The following is a 21,589-nucleotide window of genomic DNA, read 5'->3' as shown; positions in this document are numbered from 1 at the left end:
GGCTAGAAACTTAAAATGTGCTAAAATGTAAATAAGGGGAAACCTTCCACTGCAAACTGCAAGGGAGCAGGAGGACAAGCAATGTTTCTCCATGTGATGTAAACAGTCCCCAAAACATCTTATTTCTAGAGGGTGCCATTTGCCTGCCTCCTTTCTGCATCTCGCTGTATAATTTTAAACAATATGCCTCCATTCCAAAGCAGGATTTCATGTTTCTGGTGCAAAAATGCCCAAGACTGGGAGTGAAGTTTGCATGCTTCTTCCTGTGGTTGCATCCCTGCAAACCACCCATTTTATGCCCACTCCTGTTTCATGCAATAGTGTGCTATGGCTGTTGCAACAAACTCGGGTTAAGCCTGGAACTTGGTGGTGGTTGGATTTAAGCATTGCTTTTAGTCAACCACCAGGGGGAAACCTGATCAAACATTCTTCAGTGGATCCCCTTCCCATTCAGCAAAAGAGTTCAATTCCCTGCCCCTGAATACTTAAAAACACCAGTTCACACTGCCATATCCTGCTAGACGTGGCTTGTCCACCATTCAGTAGGCGGCAAGGCTCTTGGTGCTGAAAATAGTGTTTCATCTAATCTTTTAAGGGGGGTTGGGGAAATTATCCTACTTTGCAAACATATTTTCTGGAGGCCACACACATTTCCAGTGGGTGTCTATTTGCTGTATTCCTATCAGCTTAGAGAACAGCCTGTAACCTCTGAGCCTGCCTGTCTGGTTATAAATTCCAGTCTGTTCCTCTAAGCTGAATATAGAGAGCAGCTGGCCGAAGCTAAATGAATAACACTGTCTCGCAAAACAATGGGGCCAGGCCTAACATGTTGCACAGGCATCTATTTCGAGTTCAGATATTTAAAGACCAAGGCAGCGTGACAGTCACGTTTACAGTCAGGGCCCAGCAGTTACAGGCAGAATGCAGACTTGGGCTTCAGACACAAACAAATTAACACCTTCAGCCTTGCATGCGTCAACTCAAACTCAACGTAGTAAATGGAGTTTGCATGCAGCTCCACAAAGAATAGCCTGCTAAAGGTTTGGCAGGCACTTCTTAATTTACAGCATGGATTGTGCAGAGATATTTTCACTTGGCAGAGGAATCTTTCTGAAATACCAATTTCAGCTTCCTTCCTTCCTTCCTTCCTTCCTTCCTTCCTTCCTTCCTTCCTGTTTTATGCCCTCATAAAGGAAATCTTGAAAACATGACTAACTTGTATGTATTTCTTTGTCTATCGCATTTGTTCCTCCAGGGAACTTAGGACAGTGTACAAGGGTTTATTCCTTCTTCATGCTCACAACAGCCCTATCAGGTAGGCTGGGTAGAGAAACAACAGGCAGAGCAGCACAATACATTTAAATCACATCTAATGTGCATTTAAAATGCATGACTTCCCCCAAAGAGTCCTGGGAGCTGTAGTTCACAGTATTGTTTGGGGGAGCTAATGTGCTATCAATGTCTACTGGATATTCTTTAAATGTATAATGTTGGCTGGTCTCAGGTTGCCCAGTGGTGTAGGAAATGTACTCAGAACGAGTACTTTCAATTAATAATGTTTCTTTTAATACATCATAATATGGTATCTATCTATCTATCTATCTATCTATCTATCTATCTATCTATCATTTAGTTGTAAGTTGAGACAAAAAAATGTTGCAGTAAGTGACAACAAACAAACATTTTGTAGCAATGCCAAAAATACTGCCTGAAGACTGAAGTGTGGGTCACCGGTTAAAGTACAACTTTTTTCACAGGACTAGAAACACAGGCATGAACAAATAAGATTGAGTGGGAAGATTGCAATGGCATAGCTATAAGGTAAGTGCCAAAACTGGTCTTGTGAAGCAGGCCTGGTCTGAATCATCTCCTGCCAAACATTTGCTGCGCTCTGCCCAGAACATTATGCAGATGTTATATCCGCATGTAGTATTTTCACTTTCAAGGTGCATAGAGGCCACTAGTTAATCAGCATACCCAGAAAAAAGTCACATTCAAACTCATATCATGTGGATCTTTGTGCTAGATAGCTAGCTTGCTCATGTGGTTTATATTTCACTCTGTTTTGTCCCGTAGCTTCATTTTGGAGGAACATACTAGAAGCCTTAACAGCAAACATGTCCTCCTCCATCACTTCAGCCACTTCTGCATCCTGACCCAAAGCATGTTTACTTGGCAGCATTACACTGACTTTAATGGGGATTACTCCCAAGTAACTTAATTCAAGGTTGCAGCGAATACTTTGCAAATGGCTTGATATAAAGAGAAAGTGTTTGGCGTTGCTTTGGATCAATGCCTTCTGTCTTTGCCAACCAGATCTTATGACCACTTTTTTAGAACCAGTTGCCTGCAGGAGTTATTTGACCTAACTGCTCTCTCCAATACCATCAGCTCTTCTGTCCTGTTTATAATCTAATTGCTTGATGGTACTGTCTCCCACCAAGAACATTTCAGTGGGTATGAATCCCTCCAGCCTAAACCTATCATCCTGCTGTCCCTCTCTCCTATTCTGTTTTGTTACTCCGGTTACTTGGCTGGAGCCATGAATGACTCCAACTTGAATTAGAGCTAATAAAAGTCACAGAGTCTAGACACTGCTCTGTGTCCAGGCCAGAAGCTGCAGCACCATTCCCAGGCACAGCCCTCGCCTCTCGCAGAGCACAGAACATCCGTTTTCTCCAAGGCTTCCTGCATGGCCAATGGGGCACCAGTTCTTTATGTCCCAGGAAATGTACCAAAATCCCTTCTCAAGAAGCGACAGGCGACCAGGGGGAATATAAACCACTTCCACGTTTCTCGTATGAATTCCAGAGAGAGAAAACAAACCCTCAGACTGTCTAGCCCAGACAGGGGAGTGACATTCACAAAACTTGTTTGCAGGTGTGTCAATTCAGTTAGGTGACTTTTTCTGATCTCTTCTGTTACAGTTGCTTGGATCTGCCTCGTGGGTACACACACAGATCTCCCAGCTTTGCCTTCCAAGGCAAAGAGAGAAAACTCTGAATTATGCACAGTGTGCACTGACTCGGAGCTAAATTGGCTCCCACCTGCTACAAGTCCCAGGGAAGCATTTGGTGTTACTTGCTTATAAATAGCATACACCTCATGCAAGTGCTAAATTAAATTAGACTTAAAATATTCACACAGCCTACACCTGGTTAACTGCTAATGGAACCTAACGGTTGCAACATGAGTAAATGCTCTTTTTTACCTCCTCCTACTTCATGACTGTTTGCCCCACTCTTGTCAAACATGGTGATTATTTGTTTGTTCTGGTTGTAATATTTAAAGTTGCATTTTTGTTACTGTACTGGCGTAACTGTACTTCCAGTGACGGGCAAGCCAATGTAACGCCCTCTTGCTTTCTCACCCAGTTGAACTTAAAACTTTCTGTACAGGGAGTTGTTCCCATGGACATAATCACATGAAGGAACTAACATCTGACCAGTACGACCGATTCACAGGGGTGCAGCAGCTCATTTGCTTATTTCTTTGGGCATTTAAAGCCTACAAGAGCTCCCAGAATGGCATGCAACATGATAGAAAGAGATACATACAGCAAAAATCAAGCAACAGAAATTAAAAAAAACCCAACAACCTGAGAATGAAAAACCAGAGCAGAAAAACGCTTGAGCAGATCACTGCCAGGAAGTGGTATCTGTCAATGTAATCACACCAGGTCAGACTTCCTACTCTCATAAAGATGCATACAGGGTGATATTCTGTGTAGGGTGTTTTTGTTTTTTAAGCATTTCGGATATTGCCTTATACTGAATCTGAGCTTATATTGTCTCGGGGCAACTCTGCACGGTTTGCAGGCCTAACTGGCTATTTCTGGAACTTGCTGGAGTACAGGGTCTACTGATCACCCTATCTACATGCTTAGTGACATTCTCAAAAGGTTAGAGAGACAGGATTCTACCTTGCAGAAGCATGTTGTTCTTCAGCAAGACTTGTTCTTCTACACCAGGGGTAGGCAACCTAAGGCCCGGGGACCGGATGCGGCCCAATCGCCTTCTCAATCCGGCCCATGGACGGTCCAGGAATCAGCGTGTTTTTACATGAGTATAATGTGCGCTTTTATTTAAAATGCATATCTGGGTTATTTGTGGGGCACAGGAATTTGTGTGTTTTTCCCCAAAATATAGTCCGGCCCACCACATGGTCTGAGGGATGGTGGACCGGCCCACGGCTGGAAAAGGTTGCTGACCCCTGGTCTACACACTTGGTAAGTATGTATTTTATAACTTTTTAACTTCAAGACTGGAGTATTGCAGTGCACTCTGTGTGGTGAGTTTGGAAATTGCACTTAGTGCAGAATGCTGACTATTAGCAGGCACCTTCGTTATATTGTTTTAGGTGCCTACTAACTTTAGCTATAGCTATAGATATTAGCAACCCTATCTGGGCATATAATTTAGTTATGTATAATTTTTTCTAAATTTTGCTGATTTTCTCTGTATATTATTGATAATTATTTTACTATTTTATGTACACTGCTTAGAGTTTTTGACTGCAGTTTATAAAATTTCTTAAATAAATCTTTTTTTCCAAATTACCTTTTCTTTTCTCCTTCTGTTTTTGTTTTTATTTAGATTAGTTTATTTTACCTTATTGCAGTATGAAAAAGCTTTAATAAAAGCACATTATTCTTAATAATAAATTTCTTACATCTGCTTGTCAGCATCTTGGGCTTGGTAGAACCTTTCCTGAACTGAGAAATATGAAAATATTATGGAAGTTTGAATAAATCAAGCTTTCTGGAGAGAACTGGCACCCTTGACTTTCAACTTCCTTTTTCATAGTCCCCTTATTTTTTGTCTTTATAATATTCCTCTTTTGAATTTGCTGCCAAGGAGTGTGGTGGAGTCTCCTTCTTTGGAGGTCTTTAAGCAGAGGCTTGACAGCCATATGTCAGGGGTGCTCTGATGGTGTTTCCTGCTTGGCAGGGGGTTGGACTCGATGGCCCTTGTGGTCTATTCCAACTCTATGATTCTATTCTATGAAGCCAATGTGACTGTTTTGTACCCCCTTATTCACGTACGTATATACTGTATTTTGGAGCGGTATGATTCACCAAAACCTGCATCACAAACCAGGTCCTGGAACTCTCTTGGGATTAAGTATAGCAACTAGGATGGGTGCTCTTGACCAGACTTCTATCACACCACTTTCAAAGGATCTGCACTGATTAATGATTCATTCTCAAGCCCAATTCAAATTGCTTATGCTAACCCAGGGGTCAGCAAGGTTTATCTTGCCTGGGCTGGATCAGTCCTTCCGAGATCCCTCTGTGGGCTGGATTGTGTGCACGCCCGCAATTTTTGGCGTCTGTGTCTGCGCAGATGTGATTCCCAGCATCTGCGCATGCACAGACACAATTTCCGGCACCGCGGAAGCGAGTCCCTGTGTCGCACTGCGACGGTTTAGCACAGTGCGCGAGCGGGCACCTCAGTTCAGGGGCTGCTAGTGGGCTGGTCAAACGACCTCCACGGGCTGCTTCTGACCCACGGGCCTTAGGTTGGTGACCCCTGTGCTAACATAAAAGGTAAAGGTAAAGGACCCCTGACAGTAAAGTCCAGTCGCGAACGACTCTGGGGTTGCGGTGCTCATCTCGTTTACTGGCTGAGGGAGCCGACGTTTGTCTGCAGACAGTTTTTTCGGGTCATGTGGCCAGCATGACTAAGCTGCTTCTGGTGAAACCAGAGCAGCGCACAGAAACACCGTTTACCTTCCCTCCGGAGCGGTACCTATTTATCTACTTGCACTTTGACATGCTTTCGAACTGCTAGGTTGGCAGGAGCTGGGACCAAGCAACAGGAGCTCATCCCGTTGCAGGGATTCAAACTGCCAACCTTCTGATCAGCAAGCCCTAGGCTCAGTGGCTTAGACCACAGCACCACCTGCCACCCTGTGCTAACATATAAAGCCCTAAATGTATTGGGACCCAAATATCCAAAGGAACAATTCATCTGCAGGGCAAGCCCTTATTGTGGTCCCAACATGAGGTGAAGTTTGAGGAGTGGTGGCATGTGAAAGAACCTTCTATGCAGCAGCACCTTGCCTCTGGGAGGACCCATCGCCAATCCTGCTAACCTTTCATTGGTTGGTGAGTACACACCTCTTTACTATGCTATGCTATGCAATTTTGCAGAGAGAATACTACTGCCTAAGAAAATATAAGTAACAGAAGCAGAGAAATCTCAGGTGCCTTCATCTCAACTGGAGTTGTGTACAGAAGGCTTACAGTTTTCCAAATGTATATTCACCTGGGATACAGTATAGCCATCAAATTTGGGGAAGCTTGCAGTTAAGGAGTTCTGGGAAGGTAAGCAGGAAGGGAAAGGTTGGATGTGTTTTTTTTAAAAAAAAAGGTAAGCAGGAAGGGAAACAATATTTGTTTAGAGTTACCATAATTATTGTATTGTTGTTCTACACACACACACACACACACACACACACACACACACACACAGATACAGCATATACTAACACATCACTACATATTAATATTCCTGTGGTTGCAGATCTTCCACAGAAACAACTAAGTTTGAATGATCCTTCAGGTGCCAAACAACATGGATACTAACAGCCGATGTCTAGTGCTTAGGGCTTTGGAGATAAGCTTTTATGACGTTAACATGTAAATATTCCAAAATCTGGATTTATAATATAACTCACTTGCTGAATATGCATACCTGAAACATCTCAGCTATACCTGTCACTGCTAATTAGAAAAAAAGGTCTAAGGGGCTTAAATCTAAGCCTACTTAATACGCAGAAAACTATTCAGCTGTTATCACTTGAGCTGGGTACCTGAAGAATGTTTAACTTGTTGGTGAATTACTTAAAACTGCAGATTAATAACCAAGTCTGTCCTACTTTTCTGCAGACATGTGATGATCTGTGTAAACAGGCTTTCAAGCTACATTTGAATTAGGGTCTATTCAGAAGACCACCTAAATGGGTATTAGCTGCTAGAAAATAGTAGATCTATTGGCTGGCTGTACGAATCTAATGCCAGGCATTGTTTATGTAAACCATTGTGAACATCATTTTTCAGCTATTTGTGTCAGTGCTCCAGAATCTGAATCTTCTGTATCATAGCAGGTACACAGAGCAGTTTCAACATAAACTGGGAACCCAATCTGCAGGTTCTACAGTTCCTTTGCAATGATTGCTGTGTTGTGTGAATGGACTCTTAAGAGCGAGCTCCCAGTGAACTCTGGAGGTGCCACATAAATGTCTGAGGGAGGCAGATGAAGGCCATCTCAGAGCCGGCTCCAGCTGGATGTTTCTCTGCTCACAGACTCACACCCTGGGCAAATTTCCACCAGCTCTCTTCTGGGAATGATTCTAGGAGAGAAACAAGGAAAGCTGGTGGAAAAAAATCATGGCCTTCTCTAGCTCAGCTGTCTCTTCCATGCCCTCTCTGCACTTTCTACCACCATGTGCTCTGTGGAAAGGATTCTGATGAATTGTGATAGTTTAATATTATTACTGTGATTTCATTAAAGTCTTTTTTTATGTTCCTTATAAGGCACCTTGGAAAGATTAGTGTCCTGAAAGAGTGGATATAAATAATTGCAATAAATAGGAGGAATGTTATCGATGCTGCTGCTAGGCAGGTTCATTTTGCCTCCCATATCCATTTGTGAGTTCTAGAAAAAAAGAACCCATTCGAACGCTGAGCAGCACAAGGTGGGTAGGAAGAAGGTTTGAAGATCACGCCAACCCAGCTTAAAATGAACTCCCACCTAGCCTCCCTACTGAATTCAAATAGTGCAGAAAAAACCCTAACAAAGTTCCTAAAATAGACTCTATTTAATAAATAAAGCAAACTGGTTCTTGAAGTCAGCTTAACATTACTTCAGCAAGTTTGAAATAGTATCCCGACAATCACAGATACGGCATTTCAAAGTTTGAAGTGTCCAGCTTGACAGCTTCCCAAAGAATGGACATGTAAAAGTGAATAGAAACGGGGCTTTTTTTCTGGGGGGATGCAGCGGTACTCATACCCCTAAACATTTTATTAATCTAATGGGAGAAGAAATAATTTTTTAAAAAAAGTTTTAGTTTCTTCTCTCGCATGGTGAATTGTCATTTTCACTGAATAGCACGGTGAATTGTCAGTTCTGTTGCTACCCCTGATGGCGGCCTCATTTCCTGTCACAATGTTTTCCGAGTCTCAGATGGAAGCGAGTGTTTAATGTGTGAAGCAGTGTGGATGTGTGGTGTTTTACTAATGAAAGTTTGGCCTCACTGAGGGGCAGTATTTCAATATGAGTAATGCATGTTCGGTGTACTTTTGTCCATTTACTGTATTTATTTTTCCTGATTTGAACTATAAAATGGAGTCAAAATTAGAGTACCCCTAAACTTTTTAGGAAAAAAAGCACTGAATATAACACACAAAAATACTGAGTGTTGCATATTTCCCTAAAGCTCAGTATGGAGAGAATCCAGAAGTAATGCCAATGTTCAAAAATTGGGGGCCAGCCAAACTGATTCCCAATATTTTAGTTTCTGTTTTCTGTGTTTATATTCCTGGCCAATAGGGATCAAAAATGGCATGCAGAGTTCAGTTGGTTCCTTCTTTTGTTTCCAAGTGCAAAGATTTTCAAAGTGACATTATGAGAACATATGGGAACAGAGGCCACAATCACACAAACCATTACTTCAGTTTTAACAAATGCACTTTAAAATGGCAGGACACTTTGAACTGGCTGGACACCGAGGAAGGGGAAAGGGATCCTGGCGAGGGGTGTAGCCAGGACTGGTATAGACTGAGACAAGCTGAAGATGGAGAAGGGGAGGTTGGGGACTTAGGAGGTAGGGCAGCAGTTGAAGAAGGAGCAAAAAGGGTTTTCTTGTGTGTGTGTGTTTCTTGTGGCTGATTAGCTGTTTTCCCTGTGTAAAGGTCAGAGGGGGCAGGGTTTCTGTTGAGGCAGGGGATTAGCTGTGGGAGGAGCTTATCAGAGTTTGTAGGGCAGCAGTTGAAGAAGGAGCAAAAAGGGTTTTCTTGTGTGTGTGTGTTTCTTGTGGCTGATTAGCTGTTTTCCCTGTGTAAAGGTCAGAGGGGGCAGGGTTTCTGTTGAGGCAGGGGATTAGCTGTGGGAGGAGCTTATCAGAGTTTGTAGGGCAGCAGTTGAAGAAGGAGCAAAAAGGGTTTTCTTGTGTGTGTGTTTCTTGTGGCTGATTAGCTCTTTTCCCTGGGTAAAGGTCAGAGGGGGCAGGGTTTCTGTTGAGGCAGGGGATTAGCTGTGGGAGGAGCTTATCAGAGTTTGTAGGGAGCTAGTCTCAAACGTTTGTTGGGGGAGACCTAGGTTTTTTTTTTTGTGGGCGAAGTTATTTGTCCTGTCTTCAAGCTTTTTATGATGGAGGACCTCTGTAGCCACCCCCAACAACACGATCTCAAGATGGAAGGGGAGGGAACAGCTGCAGTCGCCTGCGATTCCTGCGCAATGTTTGCCATCTTGCCAAAGGTTGCAGGCAGCTTCACCTGCAGCAATTGCATGTTGATTGCCCTTTTAAAAGACAAAGTCCAGCAACTGGAGGAACGTGTAGCTACGCTCCAAAGAATTAGAGAGCTGGAGCTCTTCTTGGAAGCAACAGAGCACACCGTCCCCACCAAGGAGGAGACAGGGGACTCCCCTGAGAAGGAGGCTAGTTCATCAACACAGGAGCCAGATATATGGAGAAACGTGACTCAAAGAAGTAGGAGGCCCAGGGTTCACTCTGATTGTTTAGAAATACACAATCGCTTTGAGGTCCTCTCCCCTAGCATGGAAGACGAAGAGCAGACTCCATTTGAGGATCTCTCCCTCATTACAGTCGATCAGGTATATGAAGACGAGCAGCAAAGTCAGTCCTCAGGGAATGTGCAGGCGACCTTGGAACGGACAGCTCACGGAAGAACCCCGACCAAACCCAAGAGGAGGCGTGTAGTGGTGATAGGGGATTCCCTACTGAGGGGAACAGAAGCAGTGATCTGTGGGCCTGACAAGATGTCTCGGGAAGTGTGCTGTCTCCCCGGGGCTAAGATCCAAGATGTAACTGAACGACTGCAAGGAATCATAAAACCCACTGACAAATACCCCTTCCTCTTGGTTCATGTGGGAACCAATGACACTGCAAGCAATAGCCTCCAGAAGATCAAAAGAGACTACGAGGCTCTCGGCAGGAAATTGAAGCAACTAAATGCACAAATTGTCATCTCGTCTGTCCTCCCAGTTGAACGACGTGGCCCAGGGAGAGAGGGGAAAATAGTGGAAGTGAACAGCTGGCTTCGCAAATGGTGTAAACAGGAACGGTTTGGATTCTTAGATCACGGACTGCAGTTTCTTGAAGATGGACTTCTGGCAAGTGATGGGCTGCACCTCACAACGGTTGGGAGGAATGTTTTTGCCAAAAATCTCAGAAACCTCATCAGGAGGGCTTTAAACTGACTAATGTGGGGGAGGGAGACAGTGCTCCTGAAGGTAGGAGTCTATCAATTAATGAAGATGATCATCCAAATGTCATAGACCAAATGGAGCAAACAGCACGCGGACCTAGTGGTGGGAGGAAAAAATCCTTAAATAAGAGACACGGGGGAATGATTAATGGACTTCAATGTCTGTACACTAATGCGCAAAGCATGGGAAATAAACAAGATGAGCTTGAGCTCTTGGTACAGCAAACTAAATATGACATAATAGGCATCACTGAAACCTGGTGGGATAAGTCCCACGATTGGAATGTAATAATGGGGGGATACAATCTATTTCAGAGAAACAGACCAGACAAGAAAGGAGGAGGAGTGGCGTTATATGTCAGGGATGTGTATACCTGTGAAGAGATCCAAGATTTAGAACCTCAAAGCCAATGTGAGAGCATTTGGGTCAAAATTAAGGGAGAGAAGAATAACAGAGACCTCATTGTGGGAGTTTACTATAGATCCCCAAGCCAAACGGAGGACATAGATGATGCCTTCCTGGAACAGATGGCCAAGCATGCAAAAGGAAGGGAGATAGTAGTAATGGGGGACTTCAATTACCCGGATATTTGTTGGACGTCAAACTCAGCCAAGAGCATAAGGTCAAACAGATTCCTCACTGGCCTTGCAGACAACTTCATTGTCCAGAAAGTGGGAGAAGCAACAAGAGGAGCAGCCATTTTAGATCTGGTCCTAACCAATGTTGATGACCTGGTTAGTGGGGTAGAAGTGGAAGGATCATTAGGCGCGAGTGATCATGCTCTTCTGAAGTTTACTATACAGCGGAAAGGAGCAGCCAAGCATACTAGGACTCAATTTCTTGACTTTAAGAAAGCCGACTTCATAAAACTTAGGGAAGTGCTGGGTGAGATCCCATGGACAGCAATACTAAAAGGAAAGGGAGTTCATGATGGCTGGGAGTTTGTTAAGAGGGAGATAGTAAAAGCACAACGTCAGGCAATACCAATGAGACGGAAACATGGAAGGTGCCTAAAGAAGCCAGGGTGGCTATCTAAAGAACTTTTAACTGAATTAAGATTTAAAAAGGATGTGTACAAAAAATGGAAAAGGGGGGAAACCACCAAAGAGGAATTCAAACAAATAGCCAGCACGTGTAGACACAAAGTCAGAAAAGCTAAAGCACAGAATGAACTCAGGCTTGCTAGAGAGGTTAAAAGCAACAAAAAAGGCTTTTATGGGTATCTTCGTAGCAAAAGGAAGAACAAAGAAACAGTGGGGTCACTCAGAGGAGAAGATGGTGAAATGCAAACAGGGGACACAGAAAGGGCTGAACTCCTCAATGCCTTCTTTGCCTCAGTCTTCTCCGATAAAGAAAACAATGCCCGACCTGAAGAATTTGGAGCAAATGATTCAGCAAAGGAAACACAGCCCAGAATAACTAAGGAGACAGTACAAGAATATTTGGCTAGTTTAGATGTATTCAAGTCTCCAGGGCCAGATGAACTGCATCCAAGAGTATTAAAAGAACTGGCAGATGTGATCTCAGATCCACTGGCAGTCATCTTCGAGAAATCCTGGAGAACAGGCGAAGTCCCGGCAGACTGGAGGAGGGCAAATGTTGTCCCTATTTTCAAAAAGGGGAAAAGAGAGGACCCAAATAATTACCGCCCAGTCAGTCTGACATCAATAGCAGGGAAGATTCTGGAGCAGATCATTAAGCAAACAGTCTGTGAGCACCTAGAAAGGAATGCTGTGATCACCAATAGTCAGCATGGATTTCTGAAAAATAAGTCATGTCAGACTAACCTGATCTCATTTTTTGACAGAATTACAAGCCTGGTAGATGAAGGGAACTCAGTGGATATAGCCTACCTTGATTTCAGTAAGGCATTTGACAAGGTGCCCCATGATATTCTTGTAAAGAAGCTGGTAAAATGCGGTCTTGACTCTGCTACCACTCAGTGGATTTGTAACTGGCTGACTGACCGAACCCAAAGGGTGCTCATCAATGGTTCCTCTTCATCCTGGAGAAGAGTGACTAGTGGGGTGCCACAGGGTTCTGTCTTGGGCCCGGTCTTATTTAACATCTTTATCAACGACTTGGATGATGGACTCAAGGGCATCCTGATCAAATTTGCAGATGACACCAAACTGGGAGGGGTGGCTAACACCCCAGAGGACAGGATCACACTTCAAAACGACCTTGACAGATTAGAGAACTGGGCAAAAACAAACAAAATGAATTTTAACAGGGAGAAATGTAAAGTATTGCACTTGGGCAAAAAAAATGAGAGGCACAAATACAAGATGGGTGACACCTGGCTTGAGAGCAGTACATGTGAAAAGGATCTAGGAGTCTTGGTTGACCACAAACTTGACATGAGCCAACAGTGTGACGCGGCAGCTAAAAAAGCCAATGCAATTCTGGGCTGCATCAATAGGAGTATAGCATCTAGATCAAGGGAAGTAATAGTGCCACTGTATTCTGCTCTGGTCAGACCACACCTGGAGTACTGTGTCCAGTTCTGGGCACCACAATTCAAGAAGGACACTGACAAACTGGAACGTGTCCAGAGGAGGGCAACCAAAATGGTCAAAGGCCTGGAAACGATGCCTTATGAGGAACGGCTAAGGGAGCTGGGCATGTTTAGCCTGGAGAAGAGGAGGTTAAGGGGTGATATGATAGCCATGTTCAAATATATAAAAGGATGTCACATAGAGGAGGGAGAAAGGTTGTTTTCTGCTGCTCCAGAGAAGCGGACACGGAGCAATGGATCCAAACTACAAGAAAGAAGATTCCACCTAAACATTAGGAAGAACTTCCTGACAGTAAGAGCTGTTCGACAGTGGAATTTGCTGCCAAGGAGTGTGGTGGAGTCTCCTACTTTGGAGGTCTTTAAGCAGAGGCTTGACAACCATATGTCAGGAGTGCTCTGATGGTGTTTCCTGCTTGGCAGGGGGTTGGACTCGATGGCCCTTGTGGTCTCTTCCAACTCTATGATTCTATGATTCTATGATTCTATGAGGTACTCACCAGACATCAGAGGATATTGCAGGGACAGCTGACAGTTCAGGGGAGCCAGGAGAGGGGGACACCTCACCAGAACAGAGGTGACCCCATCTTCACAGGCACAGCTGGCTCTGATACACCAGGAACAGCAGGAAGCACACTCCAGGAGACTAACTCAAGCAAGGGAAAAAAGCCTAGCTCACTACTGGACTAGGTGGAGATCATGGGCCTTGTTAGTTCTGGGATTAAACTCAGGGCAGGTGAGAATCACATGCTTCATTAAGAGGAGAGACACAGCTACTCAGCTGGAGCAAACTCAGGTGCAGCAATCAAGATTGGGAAGGATAAAAAGGAAGCAAGGCAACAATTCTACGTCTACTCAGCTTCCTCTGTTGATGAACTATGGCTTGGCTGCTTTGCCCTTGGGACTGTGTCCCTTACCTGCTGGCACACCAGAGTTCAGGATACCTTGTTGCCTGAGTACTTGTTTGCAAGAACACTGCAGGGTTAGAGACTGCATTTCATTTTCTCCGCATGCTGCTGTCCTTCGTAGAGAGTGTGGCTATTGCACTACAGCAGCCTGGCTGGGTCTGATGGGAGTTGTAGCCCAAAACGTCTGGAGGCCCTCAGGTGTAGAGAACAGCCAATAATACCTAGGGCATCTCTATACAAAAAGTGGTTTACAAACAATTTCCTCTTCCCAGGGAACTCTGGGAAATGTAGTTTTTTAGATGAATTCAGGGGGACTAGGAATCTCAGCATTCCCACTTAGTGACATTTCCTAGGATTCTTTGGGGAAAGCCATGCCTGTAAGCTCGTATAAAACCAACAGAAGACTGGCGATAAGTCTCCTGAGGATAAAAAAGCACCATGTATTATTCCTTTTCTTTTAAATTTCCCATTGTTGCTGCAAAACCGGTGTGAGTGCAGGTGTGCATTTGAATGAGTGAAGCACCTGGCTGGCCACGTGCTCATCCGAATGTGTTTGGATCAGTGAGTGACAACTTGTACAGGATTGGCCTTGCAGTGAAGCCTGACCACCATAACCACTGTGGCCTCTAAACACATTCCCCACCCAAGTGTTATATCCTTTAATAGACAATTCTACATTACAAGGAGGCAATGCATTTAAATAAAATCTGCACCTGCTAGTTCAGAAACATAGGTGCAAAAGTAGACATTTAAAAAGAAACTGAGTGCATCTCATCACAGCGGAGAAGCCTGTGGCCGGGTGATTTGTGTGCCTGCTCAGTCTGCTGTCCAGATTCACACATTCATGGGCCTCTCCTGCTCTCCCTTCTTAGGGTTGTCTGTCTTGGAACCGGGCTTGGACTAAGCAGCCTTTCCAAAGGACAAGGCCTTCAGACAGAGGACAGTCCTATGTAAAGTAGGACGGACAGTCCTACAAAAGGTTTACTCCAAAGGCCTGTTGCCAAGGCGATGGGGGTAGCCGAGCAGCAGTGCCGAAGCCTTATGGCCTGGGCCCCATTCACAAAGGGTCGTAGAAAAGGCCACGCAAGCGGCTTCGGCCTATAAAACGCTTTTGGAAGCAGTACTGCTCTTGGCTCTCCTCTTGCCATAGTGCGGCTCTGCCCTCCCGCAGTCTGAGATTTAAAAGCCCAATCTGGCCCAATGTATAGAACCACCAAATGGGGGAAGGGCCCCTGGGGATAGATAAATAATGGACTCCAAACTCCCCTCAGGCCCCTTTTATCTACTATTCAGTTTGCTGAGAGGAGGTGCTGAAAAGAGCCTGTTCATATTCAGATGTCTGCTTTTGTCTTGATGTTCTAATTTAGGGTGGGCCCAGTTAAACACTTGAACGCCCTCACAGGCCTCTGCATTGCCCAGAATGAGATGCGCTCACATTCAAGGAGAAAATGTTTATTTTATTTTATTTATTTTTTAAAAAAGCAAAACAAAACAGAAACCCTAAACTTCAGCACAGACCTAGCAGCTCACAGTGTTTACGCACGATCAAATATTAGGCTGACTTAAATTGATTCTCCTTCTACAAGACAGTAACACCTGAAGTTCTCCCTTCCCCTTTTTTCTTTTGGTAAAAGGGCAAGGATCAGGAAGTTTTGCACAGCTATGGGAAACAAAAGTGTATCAGTTCAGATAATTTCTACACAGGGGTATAGTTCAACTGAGAGCATTATTTAACATGCCACATGTATCTACTGGGAAAAAAGGCTTTCAAAAAAATCTAGACTATATTTTAATGTTTTAAAACCTAGAGTTGGACTCTTGTCTCTCTGCTTCTTGTATTTTAGTGGCAGATCTTCTGATAATTGTAAGAATCAATATGATCTTAAATTCTGTTCAGTTTCTTCAGGCTGTTGTGCATCATCATGGCATCAAAATGCAGGCATGTCTGAAGAACATAGAGCCTGGAGCTGCAGGGTCACCTTCATAGGCAAACGGATCATACTGTGAAAGTGGAACGCCACCAGGTCTCCTGATGTGGATTAAGGAGTGAAAGAGCTCCTGTATCTCACAGCTCATGAATGAACAGGACACAGGGAAAGAGGGAGGGGGGAATTCAAAATATCTGATGGAATTTCTTAGAATTCTATGCAGTCTGAATAGCAGAAAATAGGTTTCTTTCCTTGTGCTACCCACACATCATCAACACAATGTTTTCTTTTTATTTCCTTGCCTCCTTGCTTTCTGTTTCTCCTTCAAGCAGAATATTAAATTCCTGCACCACAGTAACTCAGAGCATGACCAGCCCTGTTCTGTGAAACAGTATCCAAGTTGAGAAATGGCTGGCTATACACTATACACAGATGGAACAAGCAATATATGTTGTTGAATATTGTATGTAATTCCAGACTGAGTGACTGTATTCGTACTTAAGCCTTATTTGGCCACTCTAAACAGGGTTAATTGGAATCATTCATTACACTATAAATTAAAATGTGTATCAGCTGGTAAAGAACAACTTCCTCTTTTCCACTGGCCTAATCCCAAATCTGACCATCTATTATAGTCAGTGTCATTCAATTTCATCTGAACAGATTTACACAGCACACAGCTGGCAATCATATAACACCTACAAATTTTTGTGCAATTTTTAAATGTATCCTTGTTCATTGAGTTTACCCAAAAACTGAAAAGGGTTAGCTGTTCTCCTTGTTTCTCGAACTAACTGGTTCAAGAAGAGATACATAACACAGAGCAGTGTAATATGGATATTATAATGCCAATTGCTAAAGTAGGCAACATTTGTTGTTAGATGCAGCGTAGTCACTGGATAATACTGAGAAATGACTGATCCATTCTGATTGTTACCGAAAACAGAGTGATGGGGAAAAAACAATAATATTGCAAGCCGTTACATCCTCTGGCTGTGGGACATTGTAATGGACTTGCCTATGGACCTAGAGACAGCTAATGAAAAGATACATGAATTCTCCTAACAGATTTTTCAAATGCTTAAAAGATCTTTACTCCAGAGGCAAATGTGGATAGAGCCAATGCCAAAAATAGATGGTACAACCCCTTTCCCCACATTTTTGCCTACATGAAAGTAGGCCATGGGCTGCATGGAATTAAGCTGAGGTTGCTCACTCCTGATTTGATTTAGCAGGGTTTTTCCCACAAGAATGCAGACATGCCCATCAGTTTCCTACAATACTTCTTGAAGAATCACAGTGGATATTGTTTAGTGTCTGTTTAATAGATTAAAGATCCTAACAGATAAAAAGTCAGGAGGGAAAAGCAAGGGTTGCAACAGCAACAACAAAACCATATTCTTGGATTCTTCAGCAGGAGCTGGCTGGCGGGGTGGAGAGGCATTTTAATTACATCTCTAGCAAACGGAGTGCTGCTTTCATGAAGTTTCCAAGCTGCTCTGCAGTTTGTTCAGGTGACAAGCAAATGTCTGAGCAGACATATGGCGAGGTGAGGAATCAGTCTGTGTGGGTTGAAGATAACACTGCCAACTCACCTTCTGCCACTGCTGGGCAATTAAGGCAATTCAGCATCTCAGTGTGTTTTTCCTGGATGTTTACAAGTGAAAAAGAAAGAGAAGACTTGCAAAGTCTGGGCGTGCTTTGATTGCTATTGTGGTGCTTCTGCACCTGAAAACTGTGCAGTAAAATGGTATTGGGAAGCTGCAGACATTAATTAATCCTGTGATTTCGAAAATGACTAGGCAAGGCCCCGCAGTCCTTTTGCATGATGAAATAGCAATCTAAGAAACATAGGAAATATACTAGGCCAGACTTTTTGACCACATAGCTCAGGGTTAGGAAAACTTTTTCAGCCCACAGGCCACATTCCTTGCCTGGCAATCTTCGGAGGGCCACACGCCAAACTTTGTCAAGTGAATTAAAATTACTGTGGGAAGTATAGGGCAGCTCTGCTATTCAGGTATTTAGGACTATCTTAGATGATGCGATCTTTGAAGTCTGTCGATCAAGATGTGGCTGGCTTTTCTTTAATAACTAAGACAGGGGTACAGCAAACCTTTTCAGCAGGGGGCTGGTCCATTGTCCCTCAGACCTTGTGGGGGGGACGACTATATTTTGAAAAAAAATATGAACGAATTCCTATGCCCCACAAATAACCCAAAGATGTGTTTTAAATAAAAGTAAACATTCTACTCATGTAAAAACTGCTGATTCCTGGCCCGTCTGTGGACCGAATTTAGAAGGCGATTGGGCCTGATTTGGCCCCCGGACCTTAGTTTGCCTACCCATGATCTAAGATATCCACTATACAGTAGAATTACTTTTTTTGTTTGTTCGTGTTTTACACTCCAGTTTGATCTCTCAGTTGCACAGTGTTTGGAGATCCTTATTTGCTTTCCTAGGGGAGACTGTCATCAAAGCAGGCGAGAGCGAGGGAGAGAGAAAAAGGGTAAAGAAAAATAAAACACCCGTGATAGATTAACTTTGGCGTTTAGGGCAAGTTTATCACCTTAGGGCATGAATCAAAGAGTAAAAATAACATTTTGCCTACGGTAAATCTCTTTGGAAGCGAATTAAGATGGCTGCTGTGAAGAAATGCATTCAAGCTCTTTTAGCAATTACAGCAACATCAGGAGCAGCTACTGCAGGGACCGTTTGGGGCACACAATTTCCCCTTCCCCAAGGTTCTTCATTCATAGTAACTGGAATGGAGAGATAATATTTGCCCCGCAGACATGACACAGTGAGTCAGTTTTACAGGGCATTGCCGCTTGTCCCTTTGCAACTGTGGGTTGAGGAAGCTGCTCCCCAGTGCCTTCCAGCACTCTCCCACAGCTGGAACAATAACAGCCTATGCCTGTCCGGCTAGCCTGGATTATAATCCAGCAGCAGCCGTGGAGGATCTCAGGTGGAGCTTTACATCATCTTCTAATGTAAACAGCATTGTATGAGAGCCTGACAGTCCCCCAGGATTTCCACTGAGCAGTGATTGATGCGAAAAGGGATGGAATTGCCATGATTCGGCATCAGTCACAGTTCTCTCTTGGCTCTAAAGCTGACCCTGTTAGCACAGCCTGACTTGGATCATTTGTCTCAGAAGTACCGAGGGATTTTAAAACAGCTGTGGATTCAACCATTTCAAACGGGAACATACTTCTGGTTTGTGGTAAGAATAAACATACATCATATGCTCTTCAGAGCCCAGGGGCTCCTCGTTCTTGGCTTGCTTTCCGGCTCTCTCACTCTCTTTCTCTGCTGCTGCTGCACTTTCTCTCTGCTATTCTCCCCCCTCCCCCCCCCGGCTTGTTTCCACTGCTTTCAACTTACGCCCACCTTTGTCCTCGCACATCTTCCCTCCCCAAATTAATATACTTCTCTTTCCATCTCTTCTGATATAAGTGAGCAGGTGGGTGGGAGAAGTGTGTCCAAAGTCGAGAAACAATTGTGCATTTGGCTGTTTTGTACATCTAAGGCAGGTGGTGTGTCTTTGGGGTTCTGCTTTTTTGTTTTGGTTTTTCAGCATCTTAAACTAGTTTCCACTTTGAACAGCATCCAGGCAGCGCAGCAATGAAAGAGATGCAGTAAAGTGCAATAAAGATGAAGCCTGTCACTCCTGCTGCACTTCTAGTACGGCTGGCTTCTCAGAAGTGTAAGCTTTCAGCGATGAAGAAGAGGGCATCTCTGATGCTGCTGCTCTGATTATAGGATTCCCTTCCCGCAAAGGCTCACCTGGTGCCTAACTTAAGAGCCTTTTGAAACCAGGTGAAGTCCTTTAAAAAAAATGCCATTGTAACCAATTTCTGGGTTTTACATGCTGTTATGGTGCTTGCACTCATTTGTCGGGATGAAATTGAATGCGGCTTATAAAGTTTTGATTCAGTGTTCTGAAAATGTTCTGTGACTGGGAACCCTAAACACACAGGGTTCCCAATTTATTTATTATTTATTTATCATTACAATTTTGTCCAGCTTCTCTGAGGAGCTCAAAGTGACGCACATACTTCACCCCCCACCCCCACTCAATTTTATCCTCACAACAACTCTATGAGGTTGGTTTTTAAATGTTAATGTTTTATTATGCTTTTTCTAAATGTTGGAAGCCGTCCAGAGTGGCTGGGGAAACCCAGTCAGATGAGTGGGGTACAAATAAATTGTTATTGTTATTAGTTAGGCTGAGAAACTGTGGCTGGCTCAAAGTCACACAGTGAGCTTCATGGCAGTGTGGGGATTTGAACCCTGGTTTCCCAGATCCTAGCCTGACACTCTGGTCACTACAGCATTACTTGCTCTTTGCAAGGGAAACAGAGTTCGGTCCTTTCAGACCTTCCCTCCTAATGTGGAAAGACTGTGAATGGAGGAGACTGTCACATGTGACCTGCACCCTCCCTCCATGGACAGAGCTTTTAAAAGTACCTGGATAGCATTACCTGTGCCTTTTCTGTCAGAAATGGGATATACATTCACCCCAAAGGGCTTTTGATGTATAACATATTTTAGCTTGACAACTGCTAGATTTTAATGTGTAACATCTTTTAACTTCACCACCACTGGCTTCCATGGTGTTGATTACAGTATAACAATTTGTGACATTTGTATATGGCAACATCATAGTGTTTTATCCTTTTGCTATAAGCTGCCCAGGATGCGGGTGGCACTGTGGTCTAAACCACTGAGCCTCTTGGGCTTGCTGATCAGAAGGTTGGCAGTTCGAATCCCCGTGACGGGGTGAGCTCCCATTGCTTGGTCCCAGCTCCTGCCAACCTAGCAGTTCGAAAGCACACCAAAAAGTGCAAGTAGATAAATAGGTACCATTCCAGCGGGGAGGTAAATCGCGTTTCCATGCGCTGCTCTGGTTTCAGTGTTCCGTTTCACCAGAAGCGGCTTAGTCATGCTGGCCACATGACCAGGAAAAACTGTCTGCGGATGAACGCCGGCTCCCTCAGCCTGTAAAGCGAGATGAGCGCTGCAACCCCAGAGTCATCTGTGACTGGACTTAACTGTCAGGGGTCCTTTACCTTTACCTTTTTTTAATATAAGCTGCCCAGGCTACAATAGGAGAAAAGCAGTATATCCATTTATATTATAAATCAGCTTCCCATAGGTCAGCAGTACCATGGTTTACTGGGAATGTGATGTGATAAACTATGACTAGGCCTCAAATGGAGCCTGCTGCAGTAGTGTGTGTGGTTAGACTCACCTGCTCAGGTCACCTGGAGGGGCAACGCCATAGCACGGCGTCTCTTAGTTTCTCCTGCACAAAGGGGTCAGGTTCATGTGGATTAAACTGTAGTGGGGCCTAAGGCATGTAGTATTGGGGCTGTCAAAATATTTCACACGCTTCAGTTTCAGCAGGTTTCTTGGGAGCCAGCATACAGATTTCTGCCTGGACCTCTACAGGTGTGAATTAATATGCCTGATTCGCACAGGTCTCTTCCAATTCAGATAATCTCAGGATGCCCTGCTCCACTGAGATGAAGTTACCTGCTTCCATCCGCTTTCCCAACTATTTTTCCACCTTCCGTCTCTTTATTTCCTCTGCAGCAACTTCATCCCAAGAGACATCTGCTATGAGGAGCGATAAACTGAGAAACGGAATAATTACCACAGCTTGCGCTGTCTCAAACAACCTTCGGTGCTCACATTTAAATTGCTGGCACGGAAAGCCAAGAACATAACAGGGTAAAACAAGTTCCAACCACATCTGCCCCAAAGCGAATGTTT

General features: G+C 44.0%; 2 long non-coding RNA genes across 3 annotated transcripts in view; one reads left to right on the top strand and one right to left on the bottom strand.

Annotated features, from left to right (window-relative positions):
* Nucleotides 1-14,647, bottom strand: part of LOC308569890 — a 49,525-nt gene extending 34,878 nt beyond the window's left edge. The window contains exons 1-2 of one of the 2 annotated variants that reach the window (XR_014000908.1): nt 14,594-14,647; nt 13,473-13,618 (exon numbers count right to left, since the gene is read on the bottom strand). This is a non-coding gene — a long non-coding RNA (uncharacterized lncRNA). Of the gene's footprint in view, nt 1-13,472; nt 13,619-14,593 lie in introns of those variants that run through there. The other variant, XR_014000909.1, reaches the window with a different exon arrangement.
* LOC308569888 lies at nt 8,415-21,582 on the top strand. Its single transcript, XR_014000906.1, has 4 exons — nt 8,415-8,832; nt 13,465-15,586; nt 19,418-19,630; nt 21,410-21,582. It is a non-coding gene; the product is annotated as an uncharacterized lncRNA (long non-coding RNA).
* Nucleotides 21,583-21,589: the final 7 nt, after the last annotated feature.

The sequence above is a fragment of the Podarcis bocagei genome (assembly GCF_964188305.1).
Source record: "Podarcis bocagei genome assembly, chromosome: 12".
Taxonomy (NCBI): domain Eukaryota; kingdom Metazoa; phylum Chordata; class Lepidosauria; order Squamata; family Lacertidae; genus Podarcis; species Podarcis bocagei.
This window is presented reverse-complemented; position numbering and strand designations above follow the sequence as displayed.